This window comes from Dioscorea cayenensis, chromosome 3 (genome assembly GCF_009730915.1).
Source record: "Dioscorea cayenensis subsp. rotundata cultivar TDr96_F1 chromosome 3, TDr96_F1_v2_PseudoChromosome.rev07_lg8_w22 25.fasta, whole genome shotgun sequence".
Taxonomy (NCBI): domain Eukaryota; kingdom Viridiplantae; phylum Streptophyta; class Magnoliopsida; order Dioscoreales; family Dioscoreaceae; genus Dioscorea; species Dioscorea cayenensis.
In genome coordinates, this window is record NC_052473.1 from 10,168,898 (window position 1) to 10,184,656 (window position 15,759).

The 15,759-nt window shown below is 30.4% G+C and overlaps 1 long non-coding RNA gene across 1 annotated transcript; it reads left to right on the plus strand.

Annotated features, from left to right (window-relative positions):
• Positions 1-2,393: 2,393 nt before the first annotated feature.
• On the plus strand, positions 2,394-5,019 carry LOC120283260. The gene is made up of 3 exons (XR_005543236.1): positions 2,394-2,713; positions 3,376-3,423; positions 4,703-5,019. It is a non-coding gene; the product is annotated as an uncharacterized LOC120283260 (long non-coding RNA).
• Positions 5,020-15,759: the final 10,740 nt, after the last annotated feature.

Sequence of the window (15,759 nt, forward strand, 5' to 3'; positions counted from 1 at the left end):
AGGAGGTGAAACTAGTGGCATTGGGTTATATGTCATTGGATTATATGGTTGATTGTGTGTGAGAATGATTAAATTTGTAATGGTATGGCAATTATAACTTGAGTTTGGGGATGTTCATGATAATTAAGAAGATGATGATACAAGTTTGTATACATATGGAGATGATGATGTTGTTTTTGATTATATTGATGTCATGAAGCTTTGATGAAGATTTGAAGGGTTGCTAAACCTTTAAAACATTTAGTTGGAAAGGGATACATGTCTGTACATGAGTTTGTTTTAGATATAGGACTATGAAAAGCTTGGTATGATGTGTGATTGGGCTTTGCATTCCATAATGATTCATTTTTAATATGATGTGAAACCCTATGATGATCTGTAAAATTCTAATAAATGGACATGGATGGCGTCGAAAGATGCTAGTGGATAACAGTTGGGCATTGGTGGCACTAGCACTAGTGGTGCCACCATCGATGCGTGGTGGAAGACATTGGATGCATATATTAACAAGAGCACACCATGGAGTGGAGGAGATGCCAATAATAGGAGATTAGAATCCATAGGTTTACATTAGTTTCTCGCCAAAATTTGATTAGAATCCAAATCCTATTAGTTAATAATGTTGTTAGATGAGTACTCAGTTTCTTAACTATTTTTAGCACTATTTTATTCTTATTTTAGTAACATTTAATGCCACTTAAGCTTGGCAGATGGAAAATATAACGGGAGTTAGGGAAAGAGATGAACTTTTCTTAAAATGAATAATAAAGGAACCTCTCGAGGACAAAAAATATTAGAGGGACAAAATGAGCATTTTGACTATAATAGAGGGACTAATTTGGGTATTATAAAAAAAAAATCTAACAAAAGGCTAGGAATCCCGAGGATCCACAATGCACCATCTACAACATCATCATCTTGGCATCTTAATCTACAAGGATCATCAAGAGTTACAAAGCGGGAGGCTTACTTGTTTAAATATAGCCAAAACCAAGAATTACCTACTTTTGAAGCCTCTTCTAGCTCCCAAATTTGCAGAGAAAGAGAGATCTCGGTCTTCCACTAACTCATCAATAAGACCAATACAAGAAAACGAAACTTGAGGTCTTGGATCCTTTTTGAAGCTCCCAAGGCCCTATTTCTTGGATGTCATTGCAAGGCTTACGGCGTGGTCATTGGAATAGAAAGCTCTTATTATGTTTATAATGTGTGAAAAAAAGGCTGAGCCAGGAGAAGGTGTATCACTGGCTGCTAAGGAAAAAAGAAAAAGAATGGTTTGAAAAGTTGATTTGGGGATGGGGTCCTTAGCAATCCACTAAAATATTTAAGATCATGCATAATTTTTCTAGTCAAGGTTAGAATGTATAAAATAGATTTCCAAAATTTTGAGAGATACATATGCATGTATATATTTATATATGATGCAGAAAATCATGAAATGTTAAGGTTCAAACCACTACAAGAAAATAGTTCAATATCGACAGAGCTTTTCCGATGGCTTAATTTCCTTCAGTATTATTTTTTTTACTAACAAAATATGAATAGATTATTGACAAAATACCAATGGAATTTTGTATGGGTGCAATTGATAATAGCGGCCACATTACCGAAAACTACACCGACAAATTTTCATTGGTACGTTACGCGCCATATTAATTACTTGGCCCCAAAGGATTACCAACATATATTTTATGTTAATAGCGACAGAATTCTGTTCGTCTAATTTAATAATATTACCAACGTATGATTACCGATGGAATTCCGTTGGTATTTTATGTATCATCCTAAATTTTTAAGGCTAAAGTTTTACCAACTAAAATGTTAATGTTATTACCAATAGAATTGGATTGGTATAAGTTTCTTAGAAGTCCGGACATATCTATATTGACAAAATTCCGTCGGTAATAATTTTTAATATTACTGACAGTAGTATATCGACGGAGTTGCTATGCGCCATCCTAATTATTTTGGCGGCGAGAATTACCAATGAATATCTTCATATTATTACCAACCAAATTCTGTCGGTATAATTTAATAGTAGTACCGACGTAGGATTACTCGATGGAATTCCGTCGGTATGTTAATATAACTTATTATCTAAAAATTGTGTATATTAATTATTATTTATGTTAAAAAGTAATTATTTATATAACTCATTATCAACAAAATATTTTTAAATAAGTTTTTAGATAATGAATAAAGAATAATAGTTAATTTATATTAATCATTAGTTAAATTAATATTTAAATTATAAAATATTTTTAATATTTATTAAAATTTTTAACTAGAGATAAGCAATGAACATCTATTTGATACATTGTTAAAATTTATATTTTATAATTAGTTAGGAATAATCTCAACCATTGATTATTATGATGGTGGTAAAAACCTAGCCCCCTTTCCCTTCTTCATCCCTCATCTCCAGACCTAGCTGCCTCCTCTTGCTCCCCTTCAGACCTCTCTTCCCTCCTCTTTACCACCACCGGATCTCGTCCTCACATCCACTTTGCCCTCATCTCCAACTTTGTCGACGTCAACTTCCTTGCCTCAGACGGAAAACCCTAGCTCACCCTCGTCGTCCTCTCCGATTGCCCTGACTCCATCTCCATCCTCCTCTCCGCCAGAGTGAAACCCAATCCTAACCTAATCCACGCAGCCGCCACATCGGTCTTTGCTGACATCGCTGCCATCCTCGCCTCTACGTGATCTAGTGGTAATCCCGTTGTTCATGTTATTGAATTTGTTTGATTGTGCTCTATTGAAGTTCTTGATACCAACTTTTAAGATACATTGGTCTTGTTTTGATAGAAAATAAATTGAGGAAATGCAGAGAAGAGAAAAGAAATTTTAGTAGTACATTTTCATCCTTGGTAGTACGATGATGTGGTTAGGGTTTAGTGATTGTTCTCTATTGTTTAGGAATTTAAGATTCTGGATTGATGTATTTCTTGGTATCTATGATTCCCAATTGTTGAAGCATACCATGACATGCTATTTGTGTTGTTGAATTGGTTTCATTGTGCATTCTTGAAGTTCTTGATATTATCTTTTATGATAGATGGGGCTTGTGTTGATAGAGAGTAATAAGGGAAATAAAGTGAATAGAATGTAAATTCTTATAATATATATTTCTTTTATTTATTTGTTATTTGTTTCAATGAAGCAAGGGAAAAGAAACCTTATTTCCTTCTCATTTTGTATTCGCTTCCTCTATTTTCCCTGTATGCAATGCCATTATTTTTTTGTATAAAAAAATGCTGAAACTATTAATTTAGAAAGTTGGTTTCCTAAAGCTATTTAGAGGTCTATGATTATTTGTGTTTTTTCTAACTCATGATTATTATTGTTGTATTCAAATTATTTTTGCAAAAAAAGGTGCAAAGAGAAGATTGTATGCAATATCAAATTCTGAAGAATTATTGAGTGAGTTGTTTTATTCATGATAATTTTTGTTTATTTATTACCTTATAGTCATATTTGTCTCTTTAGAAATTGACATCTAATGTAATAAATTGAATAAATTAATTTCACTTTTGATAGCCCAGATAGCTAACTTTGTGAAGAAGAAATTTAAAATAAAACTCATCTTGCACATGGTTTGTTTCTTACCATCAACAATTAAATACCCTAGCCTAGATGGTCCCAAGCTAACAATATAATATAGTGATAATTAATAAACTAATAAATAAAATTAAATCGGTTGGTATTTTTAAATTAGGAGGTGAATTTGGCACAAAAAAAAAAAAACAAATGTGACCAAAACCTAAGACGCTTGTAGCTGTGGAGATTCAGAGTATGCACTCAATTTGTTTTTCTCAAAATACTTTAAAATTATGCATTTAAAAAATATTTTTGGGTGTTTGAAGGGTATTTGTAGAATAATTTGCATTAAACCCATACAAATGGTTTTAGAATATTCTATTTTAGTTTTGTGATTGTTATCTTTCCTAGGTTATTTTTAATTATTGATTGCTGACATTTCATAGTAAATACTTTCCTTTAATGGTAGACATAACTCATTTTTTATTTATTATTTTTGTGTTTATATTAGTAATCAAATGGTCAATATAGGTGGTAGACATAATATAGACACATCAAACAATGTGTTACTACTTCTCCTTTTTGCTATTTATGTTTTTGGTGAAATTTGTGTTAAATTGGAATTTATTTATTATAGATATTTAATAAATGAATGTTTATTGTTAAAATAGAAAAATCAATGTTCATATATTAGTACTAACCATTTCAATTTCTCTCTTTTTTTTTATTTAGCATGAATGTGGCTTTATTTTAATTAATCATATTATTTAAGTTAATAAAAAGAAATATAATAGAATCTTATTAGGCTACCAACCATTAACATAAGTGAGTTCTTTTTTATTTTATTTGAACACATGAGAAACTAGATTTTTGTCCATTTATTAACAGAGTAGTCTTCTTTTGTTTGAGTGGCTTGAACTTACTGAATTTATACGATACTAATAGAGTCACGAAATAGATAGAGACCGTTCTTGGATGTATTCGAGACTCCATGATGTGTTCATTACGCCTAACTATTTTTATGGAGTTGAGGATTTTATTTCTTTCACATTTTCTCAACATAATTTTTTGCATGGGAATAAAATTAGATGCCCATGTGTTGGTTGTCAAAATAATAAATGTCAAATTTTTGGCAATGTCCACAAGTACATTTATCTTTCAGACAGGGCTACAAAGTAAATTGGGCAAAATCTTGGAGTTGGTGGAACATGGTCATCCAACATTATTTTCTCAAGCAAGCAAATCGGGAATTACTTCAAGGGATGACACTACAGGAGATGGAAGAGAAGATGCATAAAGAGATTGAGATGACCCTTAGAATGGTGTTGTTACAGTCTGTTTTGTTGGAGTACCTTTAAACGAATTATATTTTTTTTGTTGATTGCTTGCAACTTTATAACTTCTAACACTTTACATATGTTTTTGGATTGTATTATGAATTTAAATATTTTTGGTTATGATGAACAAGTGATTGTATTATGGTTTGTTAGACTATTAAATGCATAAGGTATTGTGTTCATATTAAGCACAATACAGGTTTAATGTGTAAATTTGTATATATAATATATTAGTAATATTTTTTCCCGACGGAAAAATATATTATTTACCGACGGAATCACAATCTTTACCGATGGAGCAATTTAGTTTTGGTGAAAATAAAATACGTTCACGAACGGAATTCCTACAATTTAATATTCTTTACCAATGGAAAAATACAATGCCGACAGAAATCATAGTGATGAATATGCTTTACTGACTAACAACAATATTTGTGTAGATGGAACCTTAATTTTTATTGACAAATAGTATTAAATTAATATTCTATACCGATGAACAATATATTTTTTACCGATAGGAAGCTATCTTCATTGACGCATTTTTCATAAAAAAATTATTTTTAGCGACGAAAAGCAACACTTTTTACTAATTGAAACTTATCTTTTACCGACAGATATATTATAAATTAATATTTTTTACTAAAGGAAAAAAATACTTTTTATTGACAAAAAGTTTCCATTCAAAACGAAGACCACAGAAAAAATGAATTAAATTTTTATATTTAAATAATCATTGTTGACGGAAATATAATCATCACCAACACATATTTTCGTCGGTAATTGTTTATTTTACCGGCATAATTTATTATTACCGATGGAAGAACATTACTGACATTATATTTAGTGATAGATTATTCCCGACCAACATTCCGCTAGTAATGATTTCTACCGACATAATGTCTACCATTACTGACAAAAAATTCCTTCGGTAATGAGTTGTTTTCTTGTAGTGACCAAGCCAAAAATAATAGCATCAACACAAGCCATGTAGCCAAAATAATTTAACAGAAGTATTAGTTTCTGAAAAGAACCTTTTTTAAAGTATATGTGTCTTAAACTTACAATAGCCATTTATTTTACCTCATAACACCTGAATCAAAATATGATAATTCATTGTTTTATCTAGGTGGTTTGAGTCAGAGTATCAGAATTGTTTAATGTACATCAATAGGCCAAGTCAGAACATTAGAGGTTGTTTAACCAACAATGAGACACAAAACTATAGTCTTAAGTTCCAGAAGTTCATGTCGACATTGTCAATATTGACCCCCATTAATTGAGTTAGCGCATAGATCATTTGCAGACTATGTAATTAAAAATAAAATAACTGGTGCCAAAGTTTAAAAATATCAATATGTTTAAAATTAAATATCAATAGTCACAGAAATAATATTAAAGCATTTACTTTCCAAAACCAAAAAAACATGTAAAAATTTTATAATCCAAAGATTTCAAATTTTCATTTAAACAAAATTCAAAAAGTGCATAATCCCAGTGGTTAAAGAAACTAATTCTATTATTTTCAAATAAATAAATAAATAAATACTTGAACAAATAAATAAGAAAATAAATAAGTAAATAAATAAAAAATATGTTTTAGAAATTTTATAATTTATTAATATATTAATTTATATGTGGATTTACTTGCCTAACTAATGACAAAAGTCCAAAGTCCTATATGAAGCAAGCTTCCTCTGTATGTTCTAAATTTGGAAGAAATCCTGTTAGTTTGAAAAGTACTCCTAACGAATCAAGTCCTAAGAATTTCTAAAACCTCCCTTTTCTGTCATAAGAAAAAACAAAAAGATATAATTCCCTAAATAGTTCATCTACTTTTTCAAACTTACTCTTTTAGTCCTTTATTTTAACTTATAACCTCATAGTCCCTCTTATAAGTGAGCCATGTCAGTCCCCATTTTTTAGGATTTATGGTTAGAATTTAGGGTTTACGGGGACTGACATGGCTAAATTAAATAGTAAAAGGACTATTTAGGGAATAACATAAGGGTAAAATAACTTGAATATAAAGTTGTATAAGCTAATCGCCCTATAAAATTTGATAAATTTATGAGATAGACTTGATTTGAAATAAGCAAATGTAGCTAGAATAACAAGCAAACTAATATGAAAACAAGGTTTAACAAACCTCATATGGGAAACTCTTCAAGGTTAAAAAACAATTTGGGTGTCAGTGTGAAGTATCTAAAAAGAGAAAAGCCAAATAATAAAATAAAAAAGAAGGGAGAAAAATAAAGAAAAACGAAGATACCAAATTTACGTTGTTCACCCAATATGGACTATGTCCATGGAGCTACTGCCGATATTCATTGTAGGAAGAAATAGAGGAAATTATTACAAGTGTTTACAAACACTCACTCACTCGCCATTCCAAACCCAAGTACATCCAAGAAAATAATAATAATTTTCTTCCTTTAACTCTCACAAGGAAAAATCTCGAGATTTCTCCTTACAAGAAGTATTGCACTCTTCTTCAATTTTAAGATACATCAAATGAGAGGAGAAGCCTCCATTAAGCCTTCTTTCTCTAAAGGCATGCTCATTTGGGCTGAACCCAATGGAAGTCAGGAGTGGAGGAAGTGGCACTTCCATGAAGTTGATGAAGTGGTGTCACTTGTCACTTCTGGTTATTCATGTGTTTATTTGGGCTGAAGTGACATTTTTCTGAAGTGCCCACATTTTCACTTCCTATGTTCATTTGTAAGAAAGTGGGATCACTTCAGGAATGATTTCTCTAACATGTTTCTTTCTACGAAAGTGAGGGAAGTGAGGGGAGTAAATATTTGTAACAATCAATTAATATTTTAATTAATATAATTTTAAATACTTTCTAATGATATGTAAAGTATAATGATAATAATACCTATAAAATAATATTGTTGTTATTATTTTGATCAATATTATTATATACATAATTCAAGAAAATAGATATAAAAACAATTTTTTTACAAATTATATGAGAATGAAATGAAGTTTTTATTTTTATGCTTTTAAAATGATCTCAAATTATGCATAGTGAAAAAAAAAATTCATTCATTCAATAATCTCATACATATAAATCCACAAGTGCAAATATAGAAACATTGACACAAGGTTTGCATCCTAAAATCAATTGAAATACAAGGTTTCTATTATGAATTCATTCAACCAGTTACAAAGAGTCATTTCATGTTTCTCAGCAATATAATGTTTCAAGTTTCCTTGGGAAAAATTAGATGAGAAACACCATTCCAAGGTTTGCATCACAAGGTGTTCATTACAAGCACCAATACAATGATTTTCCAAAGGTTTGCATCACAAAATCATCCAAGGAAACAAGAAGCACCATCCAAGGTTTGCATCACAAATATAAGAAACACCATACAATGTTCCAAGGTTTTCACATTTTGCGAAGTGGACAATTACTCAATCAATGGTTTTGTTGAATACAATTATAGCAATTGCCCAAAATTGGGTTAGCATAGGAGTCTATTGGTTTACTTATCTTTTTAACCAGTGCTTCCTTTTGTCTCTGCTTATCTAAAACTGCTTTAAAGTCAGTGGGCTTCTTATATTATGGGTTAAATTCCTATATAGGACTCTAATGCCTTTGACTTGACTCTCCAAATTAAAGTTCGTCTTTTAGGATTCACCATGGCCCTTTTCTTGAATCAACAACTTTTCTTTTAAAACCTCCAATCATCCGCCATTGTATATAGTCGTTGAGCCCTAATTCTATCTTAGCTTGCAGGCTTTAAACCATCTAAATGTTTGGTCAACTATTGCACATTAAATTCCTACAATTCATTATGATCCACTGGCCTCAAGAACTCCGTAGTGTAATCATGGACACTCTTATTAACCTATGTGCACTTATGGTATTATAAAAAAAGAATTTGTTCATGATCTAAGGGTAAGAACCTAACTAACAATTTCTGCTTCGTCTTTCACCATGAATTAATGGTGCACCTTCCTAGTATCCACATATCATTCTGTCCTATATCCCACCAAGGAAAAACACCTCCTTTTAATCAATAATCAACCAACTTCACTCATCTATCCTCAGAAATCTATAAATATTCAAAGAACCTTTCAACCTCAAAAACTAGATCAATAGTTTCCTCAATGCTCATCTTCCCATCAAAGTTGGGAATATCTACTTTTAGCTTGAATGAATTCCCTCTATGTTTGTGACCACCCCAAACCACATAACCAGCACACCATCCATCCTCATTATTATCTCGAGTTATCAACTCTAAAACACCTCCACATAAATTGTTGTTGACCATAGCAGCAATTTTCATAGGGATAATTCCTCTCACACGAGCTCTTGCATTATTGTCATCCTTGTTGACACCCAATGATTAAGGTATACATTCCATAAAATGTCCCATGCTATGTTGTGCCAATGTTTGTTGTGCAACCCAAGTGGTGTGTATCTCTTAATCTTTGTTAATAGGAAGGTTGCTTCTTGCATTGTTAATAGTCACCAAGACTAGGCAAATCCTTGCTTTAATGTGAATTGATACATCATGAAGTGATGAAAGAATACTCTCAAGTGATAAAGTATCCAAAACTAATTCTAATCCAAGAAATCAACCCAAAATTGAATAAAATAAAGTCATGATGGCTGAAAATTTTCAATAATTTGATAGACTTATTCCAAACCCTAAAACAAGAATTTATAAAGATCTAGAGTAAGAGCAAAATAGCAAAATAAATTGTAGATATAAAAAAAATTAAAAGAGCTTAAATTTAAAATAGTAAAATCACTAAAAGCCTTCTTTCACACATGTTATCGTGCTTCAACAAACACAAGGAATTTCAAACATCATATTATCAACTAAGAATAAACAAATTAAAAAAAAACAAATTATACATCACATTGACATAACCTAATAATTTAAGAATCCTCAAAAAATTACCTACATAACTACGATAATAAGTGAGACTCAGCAAGCAAAAAAAGCATCAATCCATGAAAAAATCCTTCAATCTAAAGCATGTAATATGTGGGAGTGGCTCAACCTTACCATCAAATGTAAATAAAGGAAGGAGTTGGCAAGCATAGAGTTGGCATTCTAGTTAAGTAGTATGGCTCTAGCCACCATAGCATGGATTTCTTTTCCAAGGAGCCAGCCTAGCTTGATTTGGTACCACATATAGGGCTATACACAAAGGTTTGAGAAAATGAGAAACATGAAGGTCTAGGGTTTGAAAAATGATAACGAAGACAAAGAGTTGGAAGAAGAAGGAAGAATGGGTAGTGGTGGTCAGAAAAAAAGGAATAAAAAAAAGTGCAGGGTCCACAATATTTTTTTTACCTTAGTAATCCTAATCCAACATAATCTAGAAGAGATTTTTGGTAAATCCTAGACTTTCAAGTAAGCATTCAAAGCTTCACTACAACATTTTGTATTTATAGCTACAATTTCATAATCACAAAAGATATTTTTGTAGATAAAACATTACAATAGCCATAGATAAAGCCATTTGTAGCTATCTATAATTTAATTAAAATTTTCAGTTACAGAGATTATTAATTCATAGAAAATAGATCAATTTTGTTTCGATATCTTAATTTTGTGGCAATAACTAACCTTTTAGCCTCAATAATATATTATAGCAAAATAGCTTATCTAGCCACAAATATTAATTGCATGTGGCAATAATGATTTTAAAGTTTAGATACTAGCTACATTAAGAAAATAGTGGCAACTGTGGTAATCTACATATAGCAAATAATAATTTTAAAATTTACTTTGTTATGAGTATAGCTTTTGTAGCTATAGTTGATAATCTATATCCCATAGCGAAATATATACATATTAAAAAGCTACAAAAAAAGGTGAAACTGTGGTAAAAGAATGAATGCATGTTACAATTTAAATTGTTATAGAAAATCAATTGTTATATTTTATCCATCTAATTTAAAAAAAAATTCAAGACCTTCTTATATAGGAAATATAATATGAGAACAGTAAATCAAAAATGCTATATGTGATAAATGGGCTACATGAAGAAGATATTCAAAATAAATTAAAATAAAAAAAAAACTTGCAATGAAAGACAAAATCCTCGTCAAATATATATTATGCAATGGGAATTAATATGAAAAACAATGACAATAGGAGAAGATTCTTTTTGTGCTCATATTATTCAAGCTTTCCATTACCCTAAAAGGTTGAAAACATATTTTTTTTTTTTAAGCTTTCGGTGAAAAAAAACATTAGCTCAAGACTTTTTACTATGAAAGAAAAAAGCCAAACACTCATTTCCTAAAATCCCTTTAAATAACATTCTTATGAAATACAATATAGTTATATAGTTACTTCACCATTCAACACTTAAAAATGCATCAAAAGTAGCCAAAAAAAAACAACTTAAAAGCTAAATAAAAATTATTTCTGTTTGGATCTCTCCGATAGCTCTATGAAAAAGATGACCTTTGTCTTTCTTCATTCTTATCTACATGAAATAATAAATAAACAAAATAGATATTTTAATTAAAATAATTCAAAAAATAAAGAAACTAAAAGTAATATATATACCTTAAGTTTACAGCCATGCTACAATTTGCTCATAGTATTAAATCTACATCATTTGTATCAGGATTAGGATTCTATTTTTCCTTCCACTAAAGTTTTATCAATAAGATTAACATCAATGGTAAAAGCATTCACATTATCTTTCCCCAAATTTATCAAGCCATCATCCACTTCAATTGTGCTTGAAAATTCATGATAGTTTTCAATATATAAGTATGCATTACATCAACATTTTTCAATCCTTTTGATGGTAAATCATAAAAATTCTCATACTAACTTTTTAAAACACTAAACTAATTAGGATTGCTACCATCTTCAACATGGAAAACACCAAAATAGTCCACACTCTTAGGAGCCACCATTTTATTCACAAGAACAACACTATTTTGGTTTATTCTTTTTCTTTCAAGTTGCTTTGTATCAAACCTAAATCCACTTATGACATATTTCATAAATTATTGAACACTAGAAAGTGGACCTCATGCCAATGATAATAATTCTTCACTTAGATGACCACTTCCTTCTTGATGCAATTGTGTAGCCTTTGAAGTTCACATACAAAAAATAAAAAAAATTCTTCTTAAAAATTATATGAAATTTAATAAACAAAATATTGAAAGTAATAATAAATAAAACGTACTCTATGACGGCACCAATCCTAGAAATCAATATCATGCACACTTTGCTCATATTCACTGTAAAATAAGAAACATATATATATATATATAAGAAGATAATACAATATATAAGGGTCAATATATATATACACAAGTAAAAAAAAAACTATATCATACCATAAAAATGTGTGAACTTCTTCACAATTTTTCAACACATAGCGTTGGGCTTGCTTTTGTTCATATTTTTCTATACATTTAGGTTTGCCTTTCGATAAAATAAAACCCTTTTGTGCAAACATAGATAACCTCTATGAATCAACATAACCTCCTTCAAAATTTTTGCTTACTTGGTTAAATTTGGACTCAATAACATGTAAATATCTTGAGCAAAAGGTAAGACTTTCCTCTACAATATACCCTTCTACATTGGAGCTTTCTGGTCGACTTTTATTACGAACATAACATAACATTTTAATTTACCAAGAAACCTATAATTTACAACTTTTCATTAATTGCTTAACCAATATAAATATATTAAAAGATTAAAAATACATAATATAATATCATATAATTTTAAATATTACCTCTCAATTGGATACATCCACCTGTATTGTACAAGACCTTCAAGTTTAGTTTTAGTTGCAAGATGAATTGCCAAGTGCACCATAATATCAAAAAATTGAAGGTGGAAAATTTTTCTCCAACTTACATAATATAATTGGAATTTGAAAAATAAGATGTTACAACAATCCACTTTTAACACTTTAGAACATAACTCTCTAAAATATATACCCAACTCAACAATACAATCATACGCATTAGCAGGAACAATCCCATGAATAGCCAAAGGAAAGGTTGTTGTAAAAGAATATGGCAATCATAACTCTTAAGACCATATACTTTGTGTTCTTTTAGGCTTACACATCAAGATATGTTTGAAGAAAGCCAATCTGGAACTTTTATGGTTTTTAGAACATTGCATACTTTATCTTTTTCTTCATTAGACAAACTAAAACATGTAGTTGGATAATACCACTTCCCATTTTTTCAAATAGATGCAGATCTCTTCTAATACCCATTTCTTTTAAATCACGACATGCATTCAAACCATCTTTTGTTTTCCCCTATATATCTAACATGGTACCAAAAATATTTTTACAAAATTTTTTTCAATATGCATAATATCAAGATTATGTCACAGTAAAACTTTTCTCCAATGAGTAAACTCAATAAATATATTTTTCTGTTTCTAATTAAGATGATCCTTATTTGGACTACCTTTTGGCTTTATAACAAATTTGCCAAATACAGCATATTGAAGTCTATGCAATTGATTTAAAACATCATCACCTTACAATAGATGAGAGCCACAACCTTTTTCAGCAATTCAATCGAAAGCATTCTTATTGGTGTGCCACTTATGATTTAGATGCAAAAATCGATGAACATGCATCTAACAAAATTTATGACAATATTTGAGACGAAAAGATGGAATATATTTATTACATGAAGGGCAAGCTAATGTAGCTTTTGTGTACCATCCTAACAAGTACATATGCAGGAAAGTCACTAATAGTCCATAAAATTGCATAACACATTTGAAAGTTCTCTCTATTTGAAGCATCATAAGTTTCGACTCCATTATACCACAAATTTTTCAATTCATCTATTAAAGGTTGTAAATAAACATCAATGTCATTTCCAAGAGATTTAGGTCCAGGTATCAACAAAGTCAATATGCAATATGGTTGCTTCATATAGATCCACAGAGGTAGACTATATACAATGACAATCATAGGCCATGTGCTATATGAAACACTCATGTTACCAAAAGCATTCATTATGTTGGTTGATAATTCAAGTCTCACATTTCAAGGCTCTCTAACAAATCCTATATTTGATTCATCAAAAGATTTCCATGATAAAATATCTGTCGGATGTCTCTGATTACCATCATTATGATGTTGGTCATGAGGCCATCTCATGCCTAGGACCTGTCTTTGATGACATAAACAACCTTTGTAGTCTTGGTTAATTTTAGAGGAATGTCATGTAAGACATTCTTTGAAACATTTTTGTCCCCCTTTCTAGTGTCATCCGAGTTCCATGTGGACTTCCTACATATCAAACAATGATTAAGCTTCGAGTTCTCCTTCCAAAACAACATGCAATCATTTATACCACCATCTTTTTTCTCATAATCTAGACCCAAAGTTTTAATCATTTTTTCTTGTTTAATAAAAAGATTTTGGTAGAGTTTCACCACTAGAGAGTGCTTGTTTAAATAGTTTTATTAAGCTATTTATCGCTTTATCATAAAGCCCAAATAGTCGCTTGATCTAAAATAGCTTAACAATAAAAAAATAACTTTGTAAAGTTTTTTGCAATTGGGATATAGCTTTTATTGGGCATCTTCTAATAGCTTAAAACATTTAGAAGCCTTCTTGACATGATTTGGAAGTTTAGAAGGTTCACCCTCACATTCAGCATATTCAAAAATATTAGAATCATCATGGACTTGATTGGTAGCATCTTGCATTATGGTATCCATGATATTTTTGTCCAGCTTCATTATAGATCGAGCTGAACATATCATCAAAATCATTAACATGTACTTTATGATTAGTTGCCCATTCGATGTTGAACACTCCACGATACAACCAACGAGTATAACTTGTCACTATGCCATCCACCATTAGACGCTCTTCAACCTCTTCTCTAGTTTTAAGCAAAGCATTATTGCATTTGACACAAAGACATGGAATTAAATTATCTAGTTTTATGTGGTTGAATGCAAATTCAAGAAAATTATGCACTTGTTTGTTGTATTTATCACTCAATATATTAGCTTCCATCTATTGTTTGTCCATTATACAATCTATGTTATGTACGACTAAGACACCAATTAGTATGAATAACATCAGTAATACTTAATTTTTTTATTTGTTTATTGAGATGATAGTAAATAAAATTATGATTCATATACATTTTATTATGATATTAAAGATTTTTCATAGAATTAATTGAATTATGTTCTAGTACATTACGTAAATTATTTTTTTATTATAAAATGTTTTTTATAGACAAATGAAAAAGGAAAGGTCCCTTCTCATGTTGATGTTTGCGATTGAATCTCAAAAACGAAAGTGAGACAAAAAAATTTATCCTTCTTCACAAAATGTCATTGTGAGTTTTATTTTTTATACTAATTTTCTACTAATATCCTTTTCTATATTTTCTAATATAGAATAACTACTTAATCATTATCATATAATAATTATTGGTAGACAATTGAAGAAACAACAAGAAGAAAGGCAAATTTAATTGGATGATGAGCAAATCTTTCAAGAAGTTCTTGGATCTAAAAGAAAATGGTTATGTATGAGCATATGGCCTGGGTAAAAGTATTATACTGTCACGTCCTGACCCGCGGGCCCGCCACGTGACAACCGCCGTGACGATCCCGAGGAAGGACACGCATCACTCAACCCTCGTGTCATCGCAAGGCTCACAAACTCCTGCTAAACAACACCACAATAATAAAAGTACCAAAAGCAAAACTTTCACTCAAAGAATCAACAGTAAAGTAAAAGATATACAAATCACAGTTACAGAGTTAAGAACACTAGTGGATCCACTGCAATCATACAATGCAACCTGATTAACAATAAATAAACAACCTGACTTGGAATGCAAACTGCTAACACTTCGCCTCGCTAT